The sequence below is a fragment of the Spea bombifrons genome, chromosome 8 (genome assembly GCF_027358695.1).
Source record: "Spea bombifrons isolate aSpeBom1 chromosome 8, aSpeBom1.2.pri, whole genome shotgun sequence".
NCBI classification, from domain to species: Eukaryota; Metazoa; Chordata; class Amphibia; order Anura; family Pelobatidae; genus Spea; species Spea bombifrons.
This window is the reverse complement of record NC_071094.1, coordinates 20,585,320-20,604,669: the sequence shown is the minus strand read 5'-3', so window position 1 is coordinate 20,604,669 and position 19,350 is coordinate 20,585,320. Positions and strand designations below refer to the sequence as shown.

Sequence of the window (19,350 nt, the reverse complement as noted above, 5' to 3'; positions counted from 1 at the left end):
CACACTCATTCACAAACATTTAAATACTCATTCATTCCATTAATCACACATACTTCACACATTAATCACAACTCCCCCCCCCTTACCTGAACTGCAGATCTCTCACTCGAAGACTTCTGCAGGGGCCCGGCTGTGCGAGCAACTTCTCTGGCCCCGCCCCCAGAGGAAGGAGGGGGAGGCAGAGTTATGTGACACTCTTCTAGCTTCCTGTTCTTCTGCTGCTGGTAGAAGAGAAGCTGCTCGCGACCAAAGCACCGGTAAGCAGCCTGGCCCCAGCGGAGGTCTGATTAGAAGACGACCTCGATTATAAGACGAGGGGTATTTTTCAGAGCATTTACTCTGAAAAAAACCTCGTCTTATAATCGAGGAAATACGGTAATACTCTGTCTGTTTCTTTATACCTGTGGTGTGAAAAGCCACTTCTTTGAGACAGGGACTCTGGAGACTTTTAATAGACAAGGTTTTAAAGTTTGGCTGCCTGTCATAATGTGTTAGTGTTATTCATTTTGATGCTTGATGTTTCTATCTGAAAGCTTAACTGAATTTAAGATCCACCATATGCCACTCCTGAGGGATCTGAATTGGTGAGATCCGAGGTTCAAAAGAACTGATTTTCGTGGTCAAACCTTGCAGAAGAGCCAGGCCCTTGGAGGCAGTCTTTGCATTTTGATAGATCTGATAGCTTAGTGACCTCTTTGAACTCTGGCCTTTTCTGGTGAGTATATACTAAAAGATCTGCAAATTCTCTATGATCTCTTTACAAACCCTGGCAGTCTTTTGTAGTGTAAAAATGTTTACGCGTAATAACATCTCTGGGGAGTAATTCTTTTGTACTTTTAGCTTTTGGTAGACAATATGTTCTATCTAGGAGTATATCTTGGGTTTGCAATCAGGGCTCTGAAGTATTCCCACACAAACTCCATTAAAGCCTCCCTCCCGAACGTCTTCTGGAACCCCCGGAATCCACACATTATTGATCTGGGAGGAGTCCTCATTATATGCCAACTCATATTTTTTTGTGTGCTCACTTCAGAAGTCAGGTCGTGGTAGTGGTCCACCAGATCGTTGTGCACTTCCATCATCTTGTATCTCTGTTGTCATCATACTCCGAAAATCTCCCTTCAGGGTGTCTTGTAGCTCTTTCAGGAGTCTTCACATTGTGTGTTTAGTAATAGGTAAGTTGCCTGTTACACTGGTTGTGAGGAGAAGGGGGTTCCCCATCCAAAAGTTCTGACTCATCTGCCACCTCTTGTACAAGTCTCGCAGGGGAACACAGGCCATCTTCGCTTCTCCAGGATATATCTTTGGACGGGAGGCAGACATCTTTCTCTGGTAGGACATGTATAAATCTTTTGAAAATTGCAGGGTATTATGCTTCTTAAGCCACCTTGTTGAAGAGAGCTCCCTGAGCAACCATCCATTCAGCTTTCTTTTTTTTGCAATTTCTCTGGGCATTATATGGTCTGACCTGGGGGAGAATGTGCCCACTCCTAGGAAGATTGGCAACTGTCTGGAATATTTTCTACTTTTTAATAATCTCTTTCACTGTGGAATGATGGACTTTAAATGTTTGGAAATTGCCTTATAACCCTTCCCGATTTGCTGGGCTGCAACCGTTGCTTTTCAAAGTTCATTGCTGATGTCTTTCCTCCTTGGGATTGGGTTTATAGAGGTTCTCACACTTGCTGGTGATCAATTAATCAAGGGCATTTGATTAGCAGCACCTGTCAGCTACTTAGCATCTTAATTCATATGGAAGCAGTAAGGGTGTAGTTAAGTTTTTCATAAATGGCTTCTCCATTTTGGCCTTATGTTTGTTAAATAAATCATTACACAGTGTAATATATCATAATGGGAGTTGCAAAAATATAGACAAAGATTTTGTGGATAACGACGTTCCGGTTCTCCTGGACATAGTGTCTGATGTCACCCAGAGTCCTACAGACCGCAAGGTATGGCCGCCCCTTTAAGAGGCCTGGCTGGAATTGAACTTACTGCTGTGTTGTCACCTAGTTCTGTTATGGACTGAACCCTGCCTCCCTAACCTGGCCTTGTGAACAGGCTTTAAAGGTCAGCCTCACCACCAGCCTAATATCTGGTTGTGTGTTTTTGTTGCTGGATGTGCTATAATTCTATGCCTGATTGCCTGGACTTTGACCTCTGCTTTGCTGCACTTTTTATGAACCCTGTCTGCAGGCTTCCTGACCTCTGCATTACGTTTGACTGTGCCTCTGGATATTAGATGTCTGTACTGTGTACCTGTTTTGCCCCTGTGCACGCTCTCACTGCTCAAGTGATTCCTCCATCCTGTCGCTCTGTTATTTTGCAAGGGTGTGCACCATCTCCTGCAGAGTCTGCTATCTGCATAGGTTCTTCAGAAGTAGGAACCACAGAAACAGAGAGGTCAATAATGCTTCTAGGGAATCGGGAACACCAATAATGGAAAGGATTGTTGAACAATTTAAGTTACATGGGTTTCAAGATCAAAAACAACATGGTTTTTCCTTAGGAAGATCATGCCAAACAAATCTTATGGATTTTTTTGATTGGGTGACTAAAGTAATTGATCAAGATGGTGCAGTAGACATTGCGTATCTGGATTTCAGTAAGGCCTTTGACACTGTGCCACATAGAAGACTTAATAAATTGCAATCTCTGAGTTTAGATCCCAATGTTGTTGAATGGCTTAAGGAGTGGCTGAGTGACAGACAACAGCGGGTTGTAGTCAATGGCGTATATTCAGAACAAGGTCTTGTAACCAGTGGGATACCTCAGGGATCTGTACTTGGACCCATTCTCTTTAATATTTTTATTAGTGATATTGCAGATGGTCTTGATGGAAAGGTATGTCTATTTGCTGACGACACAAAAATTTGCAACAGGGTTGATGTTCCTGGAGGAAGAAGCCAAATGGCAAATGATTTACGTAAACTGGAAAAATGGTCAGAGTGGTGGCAACTGACATTTAATATGGATAAATGCAAAGTAATGCATCTAGGGTATAAACGTGTGAGGAAATGGATTTAGGGGTAATTATTTCTGAGGATTTAAAGGTAGGCAGGCAATGCAGTAGAGCAGCAGCTAATGCTAGCAGAATTCTTGGTTGTATAGCGAGAGGTTTTAGCAATAGAAAGAGGGAAGTGCTCATGCTGTTGTACAGATCGCTGGTGAGACCTCGCTTGGAGTATTGTGTACAGTACTGGAGACCGTATCTCCAGAAGGTTATAGATATGTTGGAGAAAGTTCAGAGAAGGGCTACTCAGATGGTTTATGGATTACAAGATAAACCTTACCAGGACAGGTTAAAGGATCTTAACCTATATAGCCTGGAAGAAAGACGTGACAGGGGGGATATGATAGAAACATTTAAATACTTAAAGGGAATCAACAAGATAAAGGAAGAGAGTATATTTAAAATGAGAAATAATACCACAACAAGAGAACATAGTCATAAGCTAGAGGGGCAAAGGTTTAATGGTAACATCAGAAAATATTACTTTACGGAAAGGGTAGTGGATGCATGGAATAGCCTTCCAGCAGAAGTGGTAGAGGTTTTTTGTTTTTTATTAAAACTTTTAAATCTCTTTATTGAAAAATAAAAGTCATAAACACAGATGTACAGTGCAAGTGTGACATCGTAACATCGGTATAGCAATACAGCAGCATTGAGGTACAATCAGGCGCAACACAGAGTTTCAGGGTCAACACATATCATGATACAATCCAAAAGTACCCAAAGGCACAGGAATATGGAAGGAGACTTGATAAAGCACATTTACATTAATATGGAAACAACATAACACCCGATGAACAAAGCGACTCCGAGCGTCGGATACATTAGTTGCCAAAAGTACATGCACGGGCAGAGAAATGACAAAGTAAAATGAAACAAAAGAACACACACAAGAAATTGCCCTAAGTGCACCACCTGAAGAGTCAAGACACACATGAGGTTCAAGAGACACACCTAAAATAAAATACATAGTACCATAGCGTAGCGGAAATAGCAGGAAGTATCGAGGACGAAGATGTTGTGAACATCCTCAACTGACTCCCACAATGTCCGTACAGCATAAGTCAGTGAGGCAACTGGAGGACACAAAGGCTGTCCACGGTAACCATTTAATGTCATTTTTATACTCCCTACCCCGAGAAGTAGCAACCAAATCCTCCATATGGGCAATAAAATTTACTTTAGCAATCCAGGCACCGATAGGTGGCGGACCACGCGACCTCCAGTACCTAGGGAGGATTGCCTTGGCCGCCTGAATTAAGTGCAAGGTCAGAGATTTCTTCAAGGCAGCCACAGAGGAGGGGGGATAAAGTAACAACAGCGTCTCTGGCGAAGCGGAGAAATCGGGGTCCCCAATCTCTCTTATTACCTCCACAACCACCCTCCAAAATGATTGCACCTCCACACATACCCACCATAGGTGAATATACGTCCCATCCCCCCAACCGCAATGCCAACACAATGATGAGACTTGGGGGAGATAGTGATGTAAGTCGAGAGGCACCCTGTACCACCTGGCGAGGAGCTTATATGCGTTCTCCTGGATTTTGCTCGACATAGCCCCTTTGTGCGTGAGTTGCAACGTGTGTAACCATTCAGCAGTCTCAAAGTGTCAAAATGTAAATTCCTTTCCCATAAACTCATGAAGAACGGTGTAGAAGAGCTGTGCGCATCTAATAAAAGAGAGTAGATAGCAGAGAGAAGATGCGAAGGTTCCCCACCAGCCACGTACAAACGTTCAAAATTCAGTAAATCTCTGGATAACTGGGAAGAAGGCAACAATGTTGCTAGAAAATGTTTAAGCTGGTAATACACAAAAATTGCGGGAAACGGGAAACGGCCCGAGAGTTCTGCAAGCGATCGAATGGCATCTCCTTTTAGAACATGATACACTCGAAGATGTCGGACGTGTCTAGGAGTAAGATACCGGGATAGGCCAGTCGTGATGTTGCAGTCAAGGTCTGGGTTGTGGGTAAGGGGCAAAAGTGGACTGGGTTCGGTGGTCAACAAGCGTTGTGATAAGACTTTCCACCAGACCCGTAACGTTGCTGAAACCGTAGGGTGAGATCTAAGCGATAATGACCTATGACGATCAGGCAACCAAGGCACCGCAGAAATATGAGAGGTAAAAAAGGAACCTTCAAGAGAAAGCCATAATTTCGGGACAGCCAGAGACCACTTAACCACCCTACGTAGGTGAGAGGCCGTCCAGTACCACTCCAGGTTTGGCAGGCCCAGACCACCGGTGGATTTAGACCGAACCAGGTGGGCAAAAGCTAGACGTGGTGCCCTGTCCCCGCAGACATATCTCCGGAATACCCTATGGCATGCCCTAAAATAAGCCCGAGGATGGAAAATGGGAAGACTTTGGAAAATGTACAAAAACCTAGGGAGGACATTCATCTTAAGCACCCCGATGCGCCCGAACCAGGAGATATGTGGCACTGCCCACCTACGCAAGTCGGAAGTAACCAACATTAACAAGGTATCGTAGTTTAAGCGAGTTGTTAAGGAAATATCAGCCGCTATATTGATGCCTAAATAGCGGATCGATTGATCCTGCCATTTCATAAGAAAAACGTTAAGTAATGCTGATTTGAGGTCAGCAGGGATATTGACCCCCAGGATCTCTGATTTCTGGATGTTGATCAAATAATTAGAGAAGCCTCGGAAGGTCAGTGGCGTCGGCAGGGGGGGGCCAGAGGGGGCCATGGCCCCCCCTACATTATGCTGTGCCCCCCAGTGTGCCCCCCCAATTGACCCGGCTCACCGCCGGGAAACCGGGACATTTCCCGGTGTGCCGGCACATTGAGCTGCTGTAAAACCGAAGGGGGGGACCGATAATAGAGAAATCCCCCCCAGGGCTGTAAGTGGTGCTGCCCGATCAGCAGCTGCAGCGTGCAGGACTGGTTGGGGAGATCCGTGTGCTCTCTGTCACTGAGCGCCGGGCGATGGGATATGACGTTTATATCCCAGCCCCGGCGCTCAGCATAAACAGAGTGAGCGGCAAACCAGAAGGAAAGGAGGAAGAGAAAGCAGAAAGGAAGAAGAGAAAGCAGAAAGGAAGAAGAGAAAGCAGAAAGGAAGAAGAGAAAGCAGAAAGGAAGAAGAGAAAGGTAAGAGATGTGAAGAACGAGGGGGGGGTTTGAAGTGGAAAACGAGGGGGGGTCTGATGTGCAAAACGAGGGGGGGGGTCTGATGTGCAAAACGAGGGGGGGGTCTGATGTGCAAAACGAGGGGGGGTCTGATGTGCAAAACGAGGGGGGGTCTGATGTGCAAAACGAGGGGGGGGGTCTGATGTGCAAAACGAGGGGGGGGTCTGATGTGCAAAACGAGGGGGGGTCTGATGTGCAAAACGAGGGGGGGTCTGATGTGCAAAACGAAGGGGGGTCTGATGGTAGATATGTGTGTGTGCATATACAAATGGTGAGGCATGTATTCGGGCAATGTTTATGAATGTGTATGGGCACTTGGGCAGGCATATGTGTGTGTATAGGGCAGGTGTGTATATGTGCATGTATGGGCACGCGCATATATGGGCACTGTATGTGCATATGTGTGTATGGGCAGTGTATATGTGTCTGTCTGTATGGGCAGTGTATATGTGTGTGTGTATATAAGGAGTGTATTTGTCTTATAGTGTATACGTCTGTGTAAGTATGTGCAAGGGCAGTGTATATTTATGGGGAGGCATGTGTGTGTGAGCAGTTTATGTATGTTTGGGCAGGCGTGTATAAGGGTAGTGCATATGTGTGAGTACTGGCAAGTGTGTATGTGCAGGCAATTGCAGCGTATATATGTGTTTTTGTGGGCAGGCATGCGTAAGAGCAGTGCATATGTGTGTGTATGAGCAGTCATGTCGTACTTAAAGGGAAGACAATGATTCCCTGTAACACATGTATAACTCAGGGGCACCTAGGGTTAAATCCAGGCCTATTTCTGGTTAAAATGAGTGTGTGTGTCACTGTATGTAGCATTTGGACACAAGAGAATATTGCGGGGTGCTACTTGATCTAGGGCATCACTAATACAAAGCGCCACGTGTTAAATCTACGGGTAGGCAGAGTAAGTGAATGATGTGTTTGAATGTGTGTCTGGGTGTGATAGCGTATGTTTGTGGGTATGTTATTGTGCACATCTGTTTTTATGGGTATGTTAGTCTGTTTCCAGGTGTGTTATAGTGGGCATGTGTCTAGGTATATTAGGGTGGGATTGTTTTGGGGTGTATTATTGTGTGTGTGTGTGTTTGTTAGTGTGTGCATGTGTATGTATGTTATTCAAGTGTCTAAGTGTGTGGATATGTTCCTGTGTGCATGACGTGTTAGGAGTCTTAGATGGATCCTTCAATACATCATAGTAGTCTCTGTGGCCGTGTCCAGCGGGGTCCATCTGTGGTTGTAAGATTTTTCTGTTTCTGTGGGAATTTTCTCCCATTCATCTAGTAGAACGTTTTATGAGCTGAAGGTGATAAACCAAGACATTTTGGACAACACTATGCTTCTAACTTTGTGGGAACAGTTTTGGGGAGGGTCCTTTTCTATTCCATCATGACTGTGCCCCAGTGTACAAAACAAGGTCCATAAAGGCATGGTTGCAAAAATTCCCCACAGAAACTCTCCAAAATCTTGTGGAAATCGTTCCCAGAAGAGTGGAAGCCGTTATTGCTGCAAAGGGGGACCAACTACATATTAATCTCTATGTATTTATAATGCAATGTCATAAAAGTCCCTGTTGGTGAAATGGTCAGGTATACCCTACCAGTAAAAATGCTATCCCCCCCAGATTTTTAGGGATGCTAGGGAGCGTTGAGCGGGGCCCAAGAAAATGCTTGGGTAGGGTCCAATATTTTCACTATAAAATATATTGGCAGCAGGGTAAATATCTATATATGTTTTGGCAGCAGGGTCTAATATTAATATATATTTGCTGCAGGGGCTAATATTAATATATATCGGAAGCCGGGGCTAATATTTATTTATATATATATATATATATATATATATATATATATATATATATATATATATATATATATATATATTGGCAGCAGGGTCTAGTATTTATATTCATATTGGCTGCAGGGCCTATTATCAATAAATATTGGTTGCAGGGGCTAATATTTATATATATTGGCTGCAGGGACTAATAATATATATCAGCAGTAGGGGCTAATATTAATATATGTTGGCAGCAGGGTATAATTTTTATGTATATCGGCAGCAGGGTATAATATAAGTATGTATCCGCAGCAGGGGCTAATATTAATATATATCCACAGCAGGGGTTAATATTAATATATATCAGAAGCAGGGTCTAATATTTATATATATTGTCAGCAGGGGCTAATATTAAAGAATGAAAAATAACTGTCACTTTAGCTGTTATTTTGAAATCATATTTCAATCACGGTCTTTACTTCAAAGTGATAAGTGCACATTATGTAGTTAAAAATGCACGTCTAACGTGTGTGTGTGTGTGTATATATGTATATATATATATATATATATATATATATATATATATATATATGTGTGTATATGTACTGTTTTATAATTGGCCCCCCTACTTTGGTCCCTGGCCCCCCATGTGCCCCCCCTAAATATGAAAGCTGGAGGGGCACTTACCCTGCGGGGTAGCTTTAAGTGCTGCTTTAAGCTCATCACATGTCACTGGGGCATTCAGGACATCTCTAGCCGCATCATCTAGGCGTACGTTGGAGTATTTAGCTAGGTAAGAGTTCACCCGATCCGAAAAGGAAGGGTCCACATAGGGCAGTGAAGGCAAATTATAGAGGGATTCGTAATAGGAGAGAAAACACTTAGTGATACCGTGGGATTCATGACATAAAGAGCCCGAGGGTTCTCAAATTTTAGCAATGTAAGAGGACGTTTTCCGCACCCTAAGCGCTCTCGCCAAGAGCTTACCTGGCTTATCGCCGAATTCATAAAAAAGTTTTCTAGTGAAAGAAAACGTACGCTTAATATCCGTATCAATCAAGGTGGCCAACTGGTCCTGAAAGGCCCGCAATTGGGGGATGAGATCAGGGGTGAGGGTGGCTTTATGAGCTTGTTCCAACTAAAAAATTTGTTGTAATAGCAATTTAATGTCCGCGAGCTTTCGTTTTTTGATAAAGTGACCCCTAAGGACCGCCTTATGGGCCTCCCATATAGTTGGGAAGGGCAGATCATCCGTAGTGTTTTCCTGAAAATAATTATGAATGTTTTGGGACATATCCGTTAGATGTGAGGGGTCACTCAGTAGGTTATCATTTAATGTCCAACACCAGGGTTGAGGTGAGGAGGGTGTCAGCTGGAGGATAAGATGTACTGGTGCATGGTCGCTTAACGTTTGTACACCTATACTAGTAGAATGGAGGTGAAGAAGATGGTGATGGGAAAGAAACAGGGCATTGATTCTAGTATATCTATCGTGTACGGACGAATAATACGTATAGTCATTGACATTAGGGTGGTGTGCCCGCCAAACATCTACCAGTTGGTTGAAATGGAGAGACTTTTTAACCTTGTTAATGTTGGAGAAAGATGGGAGGAGCGGGATGAAGTATCCCTGAGAGGGTTGTGAAGGAGGATGGCGACTCCTTTAGTCTTGGAATCAGGGAAACTAGAGAAGAAGCAGTGGACAAACTTCTTGTTGGTGATCCGAAACTCCTGCGACATACGGAAATGTGTCTCCTGTAAGAATGCTATGTGGGTTTTACTAGAATGTAAGACATGCAACAATTTAGATTGCTGTTGTGGTTTATTTAACCCCCGAACATTCAGGGAGGTGATTTTGATATTACCAGGGGCCATCGTTGGACAGGTGGAGTCGGAGACTGGCGATAAAGTATAGCATCTGGGCAATCCGAGTGAACAGTGAAATAAAAACAAAAACATAAACAAAACCAAGAAAAATATAGAAACAGGAACAACACAAGTCCCAGATAACCCAGCAGGGCAAAACTGAGGACCCAAGATGCATTGGCATCGAGTAATGAGCCCAAGGACCCATAAAGGGTCGGTTAACCATACGTCCACTCCCGTAGAAGTGAAGTAAGTCGACTCTGGGGCGGTGTAACAGGTAATCAGAATGAACAGAATGAATCGGATATCAAACAACGAGCCAAGCCCTACACCTGGCCTAATGAGAGAACATCCACATAGCGCAAACACAATGGAAGCCAAACAGTGGTGGAGCTGTCAGTAAACTCAGGGAGGTAAGCATGGCAATGTGTAAGCAGAGTCAAATGTATAAAACCGAGACCCCCTACACCATGACAATCACAAAAACAGAACCATAGACCGCTGCTAAAATATTAAAATAAAGAGAGTGATAACATCAGCGAATCAGGCCCATACGATCAGGCACATTGGAAATAATAAAAGTCTAGGACATTCTTACCACCGACACGGTGCAAAGCGACGAGAGTCCATGGTAGAGAAGAGAGGACCAACGATAGAAACTGACAGTCAGCGCCGAAATAATTCGTCAGTCAGCGCGGTCTATAATTGCCGTGATATCATCTTTCGTAGGCAGCTTTGCGTGCCAAGCACTGCTCCCGAAGCCTGGACGGGACGGTCTCTCATCCAGCGCCGACTCCCCCGCAGCATCGCTCGCTGCGCTTGGAGAAGAAGATGGCGGCCCCTGAAAGGAGCCCCTCGAATCCCGATCAGAAGCGGCAGGAAAGTAGGAGCGAACAGAGGTGAGTGACGCTTTAGTGGTAGCTTGGGCTTTGTTTTGCTTGCCCATGGTGGATGTAAAGCGTAAAACCGAAGCAAATTAACGGCCAGGTGTCACAGAGCTAGGACTTAAGCAGCCATCTTGGCTTCGAGCAAACCACGCCCCCCTCAGAAGTGGTAGATGTTAATACAGGCATTAGAGCAAGCATGGGACAGGCATAATGCCAAGCTAGATATAGGATAAGGGCAGGTACTAAAGGAAAGTACTCGGAGGTTGGGCAGACTGGATGGGCCTACTGGTTATCTGCCGTCACTTTCTATGTTTTAATACGAGCAAGTTCATCTTTTAATCCTTCTGACAGGTCCAAGTGAAACTGGTCAAGAGCTGGTTAATTCCAGGTCATCTCCATAGCTAGGCATTTGAATTCAGTGATAAATCCTTTCACTGGCCTCCTGCCTTGCCAAAGTTCCATAGTGGCTCAGTTGTACTGTTGTGGCTCAGTTTATCTAGTTCGTGGAAAGGGAAGTGTAAACACTTGCAGGTAGTCCTTGACACTGAGGTAGCTACAGTGAGGGAGTGTAACAGACTATTCCCCTCACAGTAAGCAAACCTTTGTCTGGCAGATTGATTAGGCTTCTTGAGTGGAAGAGGTATGTTGAGAAGTTTGGTTGATAATACACATGGTCACAGAAACCAAGGACAGCAGCCAGAGGCACAAGATGGAAAAAAACATGGTCTCAGACAAATCAGAGTCAGTACCCAGTATCTCAAAATGTCAGAAGCTGGAGAGACTGGACAGTAAAATACATGGTCAAAAGCCAAGGTCGATAAGCATGAACCCAATAAAATGGAATGAAGGTTATGTGGAGCAGAAACACATGCCAGGTAGCAGGTATTGTGTGCCCACATGCAGTACTTAACAGAGGAACCCTGCCAGTTGTTTGAGCTTTTGATGCCTCAAGGAAGGCAATGTCTACTGGCATGGGACCCAAGGTTTGGCTAAATACTATTCCTAACAGTAAGGGAATAAGGATAGGGAGGGAGACAGGCAAGGAGGGAAAGAGATATGATAAGAGAACTAGGGAGTAAGAATGTATGTATGTTAGAGTGTATAAGTAAATCTGTTGGAGTGTGTATTTTACCATAAATGTGTTTGTGTAAGTGTATTTGCATGAGTGTGTAAGTGTTAGAGGGAGTGTATTTATCAGTATGAGTGCACATGTATAAGTGTGTATGTTAGTGCAAGTGTGAAAGCATGCGTAAGCTGGAATGCGTGTGTGTACAATAAATGTGTATGTGTGTTTCTACTTACGGTTAAGACAAAGAATTCAAGACAGATTTTGATTTGCCTTGTTCAATTTACTACATTCAATTATTTTTTTTATAAGGTGGTGGTACCAGGCTCCACCATTAAATTTTTAGACTTTTAGAAAACAACACATTCCATCATTGATATTTGAAAAAAAAGTGCTCCAAGTCTCCAACATAGATTATGGCATTAGACTGATGTAGAGACACCAAAAAATCATTCACCTAGAACAGTAAGTGGTTTTCCCCCCGAAATCAAGATTTCACAGCATTTTTTATTTAGCTGTGCAAATGTTTCAGCTTACTATTACTTTATGCACTAATGATTCACGGTTGTGTAACTCATACATACAACACACATGTGGTACCTATGTGTTCAGGAGACAATGGAGATAATTTTTTTGTGATTTCTTCATATGTCTGAAACATGAAAACATTTAAGGAAGAAAACAAAATACTTTGATGTATAGAGGTAGCATGTTGTGATTGTCCTATGACACACACAGGGTATTGTGTTATCCAGTAGACTTCAGATAATCATACCTAATATATTTGCTCTTTCATTTAACTAACATTTGAGAGATATATAATCATAATAATCTGATTCTGTGTCTCTTGTGTAAACATGCTAAATGACTTATATTTTGAAGTTTGTGACTCACATTAACAAAAAAAGACAAACATGACTTTTCCTCTGTTTGAGAATTTACCACTTAAAGACCTCTATATTGTTGTTAGTTTCTCTGCATCAATCTCTGTTGTTTGATGTGCGGGTCGCGACGTCCTGGTGGGGCTTGGCAGCAGTAGCGTACCTAGCGGGGGGCGGGGGGGGCGGTCCGCACCGGGTGCCCCTCATCAGGGGGGTGCCAATTTGCTTGCACCCGGCACCCCTCCAGAGACGGACAGTAATGTCCGCCGCTGGAGGAGCAGGCTCGCAAGGGAGCGGTATCGGAGGTCTTTAACAGACCTCCGGCTCCCTTGAGTGATCACTCAAGGGAGCCGGAGGTCTGTTAAAGACCTCCGATACCGCTCCCTTTCGATCCGCGCGGCAACAGCTGCTGTGTGCCGGGGTTTGTTGTCAGATCCCGGCGCACAGCACTGAAGCCGCGCCCACCGCTGTTCGTGCCCTCTGACCCGGAAGAAGACAGAAGAGGAGCGAAGAAGAGGAAAAGAAGCAGAAAGAAGAAAGGAAAGGTAGGAAAGCATTAAGTGAGAGTGGATTGGTATGTGTGTGGATTAGTATATATGTGTGGATTGGTATATATGTGTGGATTGGTATATATGTGTGGATTGGTATATATGTGTGGATTGGTATATATGTGTGGATTGGTGTATATGTGTGGATGGGTATATGTGTGGATTGGTATATATGTGTGGATTGGAATATGTGTGGATTGGAATATGTGTGGATTGGTATATGTGTGGATTGGTATATATGTGGATTGGTATATGTGTGGATGGGTATATGTGTGGATTAGTATATGTGTGGATGGGTATGTGTGTGGATTGGTATATGTGTGGATTGGTATGTCTGTGGATTGATATATGTGTGGATTGATGTATGCGTGTGGATTGGTATGCGTGTGGATTGGTATGCGTGTGGATTGGTATGCGTGTGGATTGGTGTACGTGTGGATTGGTGTACGTGTGGATTGATATACGTGTGGATTGGTGTACGTGTGGATTGGTGTGCGTGTGTATTGGTGTACGTGTGGATTGGTATGTGTGTGGATTGGTATACGTGTGGATTGGTATTGGTATATGTGTGGATTGGTAAGTGTGTGAGAGTGATGGGTGTTATGCTGTACCATTTCCAATGAATTTTTCATTATATAATTATGCTCTAAAGTACATCATAACTCCCATCACTCTACATTGTTCCATACAGTGGCAGAGCTGGGAGGCAGAGGCCTTGCACCCCCACTGCAGGACTCCTGAAAGGTAAGTGAACTTCAAAGAGGGAGAGGGTAGATAGTTAGGAGGGGGTAGATAGGGAGAATGGGTGAGATTGGGGATAGGGGGTAGATAGGGCAGAAGGGAGTGAGAAGGGGTAGATAGGGAAATCATACTCCTATCATGCCAGGTCTGGAATCTGGGTATGCCTGGGCATGATAAGAATGTGATTGCTGTTAACAATTATATATATATATATATATATATATATATATATATATAAACCAAAGGGAGCGGCTGCACACTCAGAAATATTGTTAATATACACAGGCTTTTATTTGCCCGGGTGCTCCAAAAATAGGCAGATATATGTTACCAAAGAAAAAATGGGCACTCACGGGTCTTTGCCTTGAGAAAGGACCGGAGGTGGTCCGAAACATTGGCCGTGCTGATTGAAATAAACTACTGCAAAGACCTGTGAGTGCCCATTTTTTCTTTGGTTACATATATATATTTAATTGTTTTGTCCTATTTTGGTGTGTTACTTACTTTAAATAAAAGTGTTAGATTTTTTTTATGGTGTGGGGGGGTCATATTCGGTTTCGGCCAGGTAAATTATGCATTTTCGGTTTCAGTCCAGAATTCGTTTCGGGGCATCCCTAAGCCAGACAATGAAGTGGTAGCCCTACACCACATCAATGTTTGGCTTAGTATATACTGATAGGAGTTATGCTGCACTATTACCAATGTCTGGCTCAATGTATAGTGATAGGGATTACGCTGTACCACTGTATATAGTGATAGGTGTTATGCTGTACCACCGTCAATGTCTACCTCAGTATATAATAACAGTAATGCTGTACCACCTTCAGTGTCTGCGCCGGTATATAACGGTAGAAGCTATGCAGTTTTTAAAGTGTATGTGGGGGGGGTGCCACATACAGGATCCGCCCCAGGTGCCAAATACTCTAGGTACGCCCCTGCTTGGCAGATCAAAATTCACCAAGGCTGGTAGTTCAAGTTTGGGGAGCTGCAGTCTAGTTCCCCCTTTAGACCAGCAATGGTCATTCTACAGCCTGCTGACTGAGTCCTCTGGTGTCAGGTCATGGGTTCTTCTGTCCATATGCAGGGCTGTAGTCCTACCGGGTCACCGGTTCTGAAATGTGCGCTTTCAGAACTCCTGCAGCAATACATTGTATGCTAATATCACTGTGTGGCTACATCATGTTATGCTGTTCTGTTCCTTTTGTGTTCACCTTACCCCCCACCACCACCCTTTTTTTGGGGGGGGGGAGGTCCCAGCACTGTTGGATGATTGCTACTTTTGTATGACATACCCCGACGTCTGACGATCTTAAAGTAATTTCACACAATGTGAAAGGCCTTAACACTTCGAGTAACCGTCGACAAGCTATGAGATGCTACCAGAAGCTCCATGGTGATATCATATTGCTGCAAGAAACCCACCTTCGGCGACCCTCTCTACCTACCTTCTGGAGTAAATCATTCAGAGAACACTACCACGCCACACACCCAACCCAGAAGAAAAATGGAGTCAGCATCTTTATAAGGAATTCCATAGGATTCCACCTCGCCTCCATCAAACATGACAAATGGGGTAGATACCTACTTCTGTCGTGGACCTTACAATCCAAGCCCGTTATAATTCTCAATGTATATGCTTCTTCCCCTAAGTCGGAACAATTCTACACGCACCTTACCGATATTCTACTACCATACCGTAATCAACTGATCATTGTGGGCAGTTTCAACACACTCTGGGACTAGGAAGGATAGGAAGGGCACCACTGCGAGGGGACATCTTCCCCAGAATTCTAAGCCTTTTCGGGACTTTGCGAAGACAGCAGCCTTGGTCGACATCTGGAGACTTCACCATCCTAAAACACACGACTACTCTTTCTTTTCGCACCCCCACAAGTCTTATTCACGGATTGACTATATCCTTATCAGCCAACATTTGGCCCCCACTGCTCGGTCGACGAAAATACACCAGACCTCCTGGTCCGATCGTGGACCTGTGGAATGTATGCTCCACCCATCGGACTGGGCACCTGGCATCAGACACTGGAGGTTGGACAAATTTCTGCTAACAGACCCTTTGGTAGTAGCTGAACTTGACAAGGACACTACAGACTTTTTTAGCTTCAATGAAGCCCCCAATGTTGATCCACACCTGGTCTGGTTAAAAGCCTTTATACGAGGATCTTTCATTAAGATAGCATGTAGATGCAAGAAACTTCGACAAAAAATATTGACTCTCTTACGGCCAAACTGACCCTCTCGGAAACATCACACAAACATACCTTGGATCCCAAGACGCTACACGAAATAATACAGACTAGAGGTGAACTGAACCTATTACTGAGCAATGAAGTGTTACACTCTGTGACCCTCACCCAAAAAAAATTCTTCGAATTGGCTAACAAGCCTGATGCTATGCTCGCCCGGAAACTACGTACCCAGAGAAAAATGCAAAACATATCTAAAATAATAGATGACAACGCACCCTCCTGGGTGTCCCCTGAAGACATCGCCAAACAATTTGCGACGTTTTATCGTTCCCTCTATTCAGTGGAGGTGATGGGACGTGAATCACAACAGTTCCTAATATGCAATGGCACGAGAAAAAGTTGCCCGCTTTCCCCCCTGCTGTCCGCTTTGAACCTCTGGCTGCGGCAATAAGAGCACACCCGGACATAACTGGCATCAATGTCCACAACCACCAATATAAACTGAGTCTCTTTGCGGATGATATATTGCTTACCATTACCAGACCCCTAATCTCCCTTCCGAATCTCTATGCCACTCTCCAAGAATTTTGGCAGTTGTCTGGCTACAAGGTCAATAACTCCAAGTGTGAGGCATTAGATGTTAACCTGGGTGCCCTGACGAAAGAATCCATTGCTACAAGCTTCCTATTTACTTGGCGGGATACATGCCTCAAATATCTGGGCATCAACCTTACTAACGATCCCAAACCGCTGTACATCTCGAATTATCTGCCACTACTGGCCATACTACGTCGGGAATTACAACAATGGTCTCGCTATCCCATATCCTTGTTGGGCCGTATATATGCGGTAAAGATGAACACACTATAGCGCCTTCTATACCTGTTCCGCACTTTACCGATTCCTATTAAGTCGCATGATATTGACTTTTTGCAGAATTGTATCTTTCAGTTCATATGGGGTAATAAACGGGCAAGGATCAGTAGAACGACGATGTACTTACCCAAAGAGAAAGGTGGCCTGGTGACTCCGAATCTACACTTGTACTACCTGTCAGCCAGGATTGCACAACTAGAAGCTTGGTCCTTTCCTAGAGGTACATTGCCCTGGGTGGACATTGAATGAAGCTTTATATCCCATGAACAATGTCAATTGGTGCTCTGGCTGAATCATAACGGACTACCTGGTCAAATCATAATGTCCTCCATGCAGACCCTTTTCTCTCAATGGAAATGCTCTACATATAATCTCTCGTTCATGGGAAAGACTTCTCAGATGACCCCCATACTATACAATCCGTTGTTCCCAGAGGGAGATGACCCAAGAAGATTTGGCTGGTGGATTGAAGCAGGCCTAAGTCAGTTGGGAGCACTTGTTCAAAAGGGCAGGGTGCCCTCATTCATGGACCTACAGACACACAAACAAATACCCAACAATGAAAACTATAGGTACCTCCAGATCAGACACTTTGTCAATTCTCAGTTGAAGGATGAGGACATCTCGACGTTAACACTTTTCGAGAGGAGGATCCCGAAAGCGCAGTAGGAGGTCCATCTCTGCTCAGTTTCTTGCTACTAAATGTCGTGGTCCCCCAACGTACAGATCTCGTTGGCAGGAGGCCTTACAGGAAGAATTTTCAAACCTTATCAATATGGGAAAAATCACGGCTACATTACGTGACGACATGCCTAAATTTCGAAGCTATATGGGGTCCCTGGATAGCTGCATTCTCTAACACTGTCGAGGTGTTACCGTTGGCATATCTTTAAGATGATTCTCCAGGGCCGTTTTTTTTTTTTTTTGCTCCCTAGTCTTGTCCTCCCCCCCCACAATGGGACATAATGTGTGTACTTAATTTTGATTTGACAATGTGTGCTTTTGCCCTACTATTATGTTGCGTCATTGATGTGTTTGTTCATCTGCTTATTATCCAAATGCCAATAAACAAATTTTTTTTTAAAAAAAAAAGACAAAAATGTGCTTGTGTTATTGCCCTTGGTGTGAGTTTTTTGTACTTTTGTTTATTTTTTTAACCTTTTTATATCTTTTGAGTATGTTCACAAATATATATATATTCAATACAAAGGTGATGTATATTTTAATAGTATTATAAAATGTTATTATTTTGGCTTTTTTTTTAGTTCATAAGTGTTTTATCCCATAATACAGAATACACCTCAAGTCAGCTACCAATGAAAAGCTGGACTTCTGAAATTGCCTGTGTCTTGGTACCTGCAAGTCTACTTCAATGTGAGTTGCTTTCCAACCTGAATGCTCTCCACTGACATTCCCAAAATGTCCCAACACATAAAAAGCAAGAAAATGTTTAAGTAAAAATAAATGAATTAACACAACAACATAATTGAGAGCTGCAAGTGCTCCCTTCTTCCTTACCTCCATGTAGCTCATAACTTGCTGTCTTCCAGGGCATATGGTGGAGGGCACATAATTAACCTATGCTCTACCACCCCTGTGTTATAAGATAGGGTAAATATCTTACGAAAACCCTATGTGGAGGCATAGAGCACAGATTTTTCTCTTTTTCACTCCCATACCTTACCCACTGGGAGAGGAGGTAAAATAATGGTTAGCCTTTTGGGGACAGATGGTATTCACTCATGCCTACTACTCCCTAAGCCAGTGAGTGTGTGCTCACAGGGATATTTACAAATGAAAACAATAGTTTAACCAGCATACAATAAAAATATATTGACAATTTAAAAGTACTATCAAAATAAAATTAAAACGCTTGGAAAAAAACCTGAAACACATGAAAATATACTTGCCAGAACTGAGTGTACGTAAATTGATAACAGATAAAAAAAATAAAAAAAAATAAGGAAACTTGCAGATTAACCTGTAGGTTGATTAGGAGCTGCAAGTGTGAGTTGGAAATTAGTTCAACATTTACCACACAACCTCAAGCTATAAACACCATTAAAGTGAATGTAAGATCCAATGAAGCTTGAACTGGTGCAAATGGGTCTATAAATATTCACAACCAGCAGCTATTTCTCAAATTGCTGTCAACGTGCAAAAGTTGATTATTTTAACTAGTTTTGGCTTTTTTTGTGTCAAGCTTTTTTAATTTAATTTTTGGTAGTCCCAATTAGCTAGAATAGGAGTACATCTGCAGATGCTAAGAAGTTCTTCCAGTGCATTTCCACCAGTACTTAACCCAGCACAACCTGACAGTGCCATTTT

At 43.4% G+C, this 19,350-nt stretch overlaps 1 long non-coding RNA gene across 1 annotated transcript in view; it reads right to left on the bottom strand.

Moving 5' to 3' along the window:
* Positions 1 to 40: 40 nt before the first annotated feature.
* The window catches only part of LOC128503581 (uncharacterized), a 232,220-nt gene continuing 212,910 nt past the window's right edge, over positions 41 to 19,350 (bottom strand). The window contains exon 3 of the long non-coding RNA XR_008355263.1: positions 41 to 52. This is a non-coding gene — a long non-coding RNA (uncharacterized LOC128503581). The remainder of the gene's footprint in view (positions 53 to 19,350) is intronic.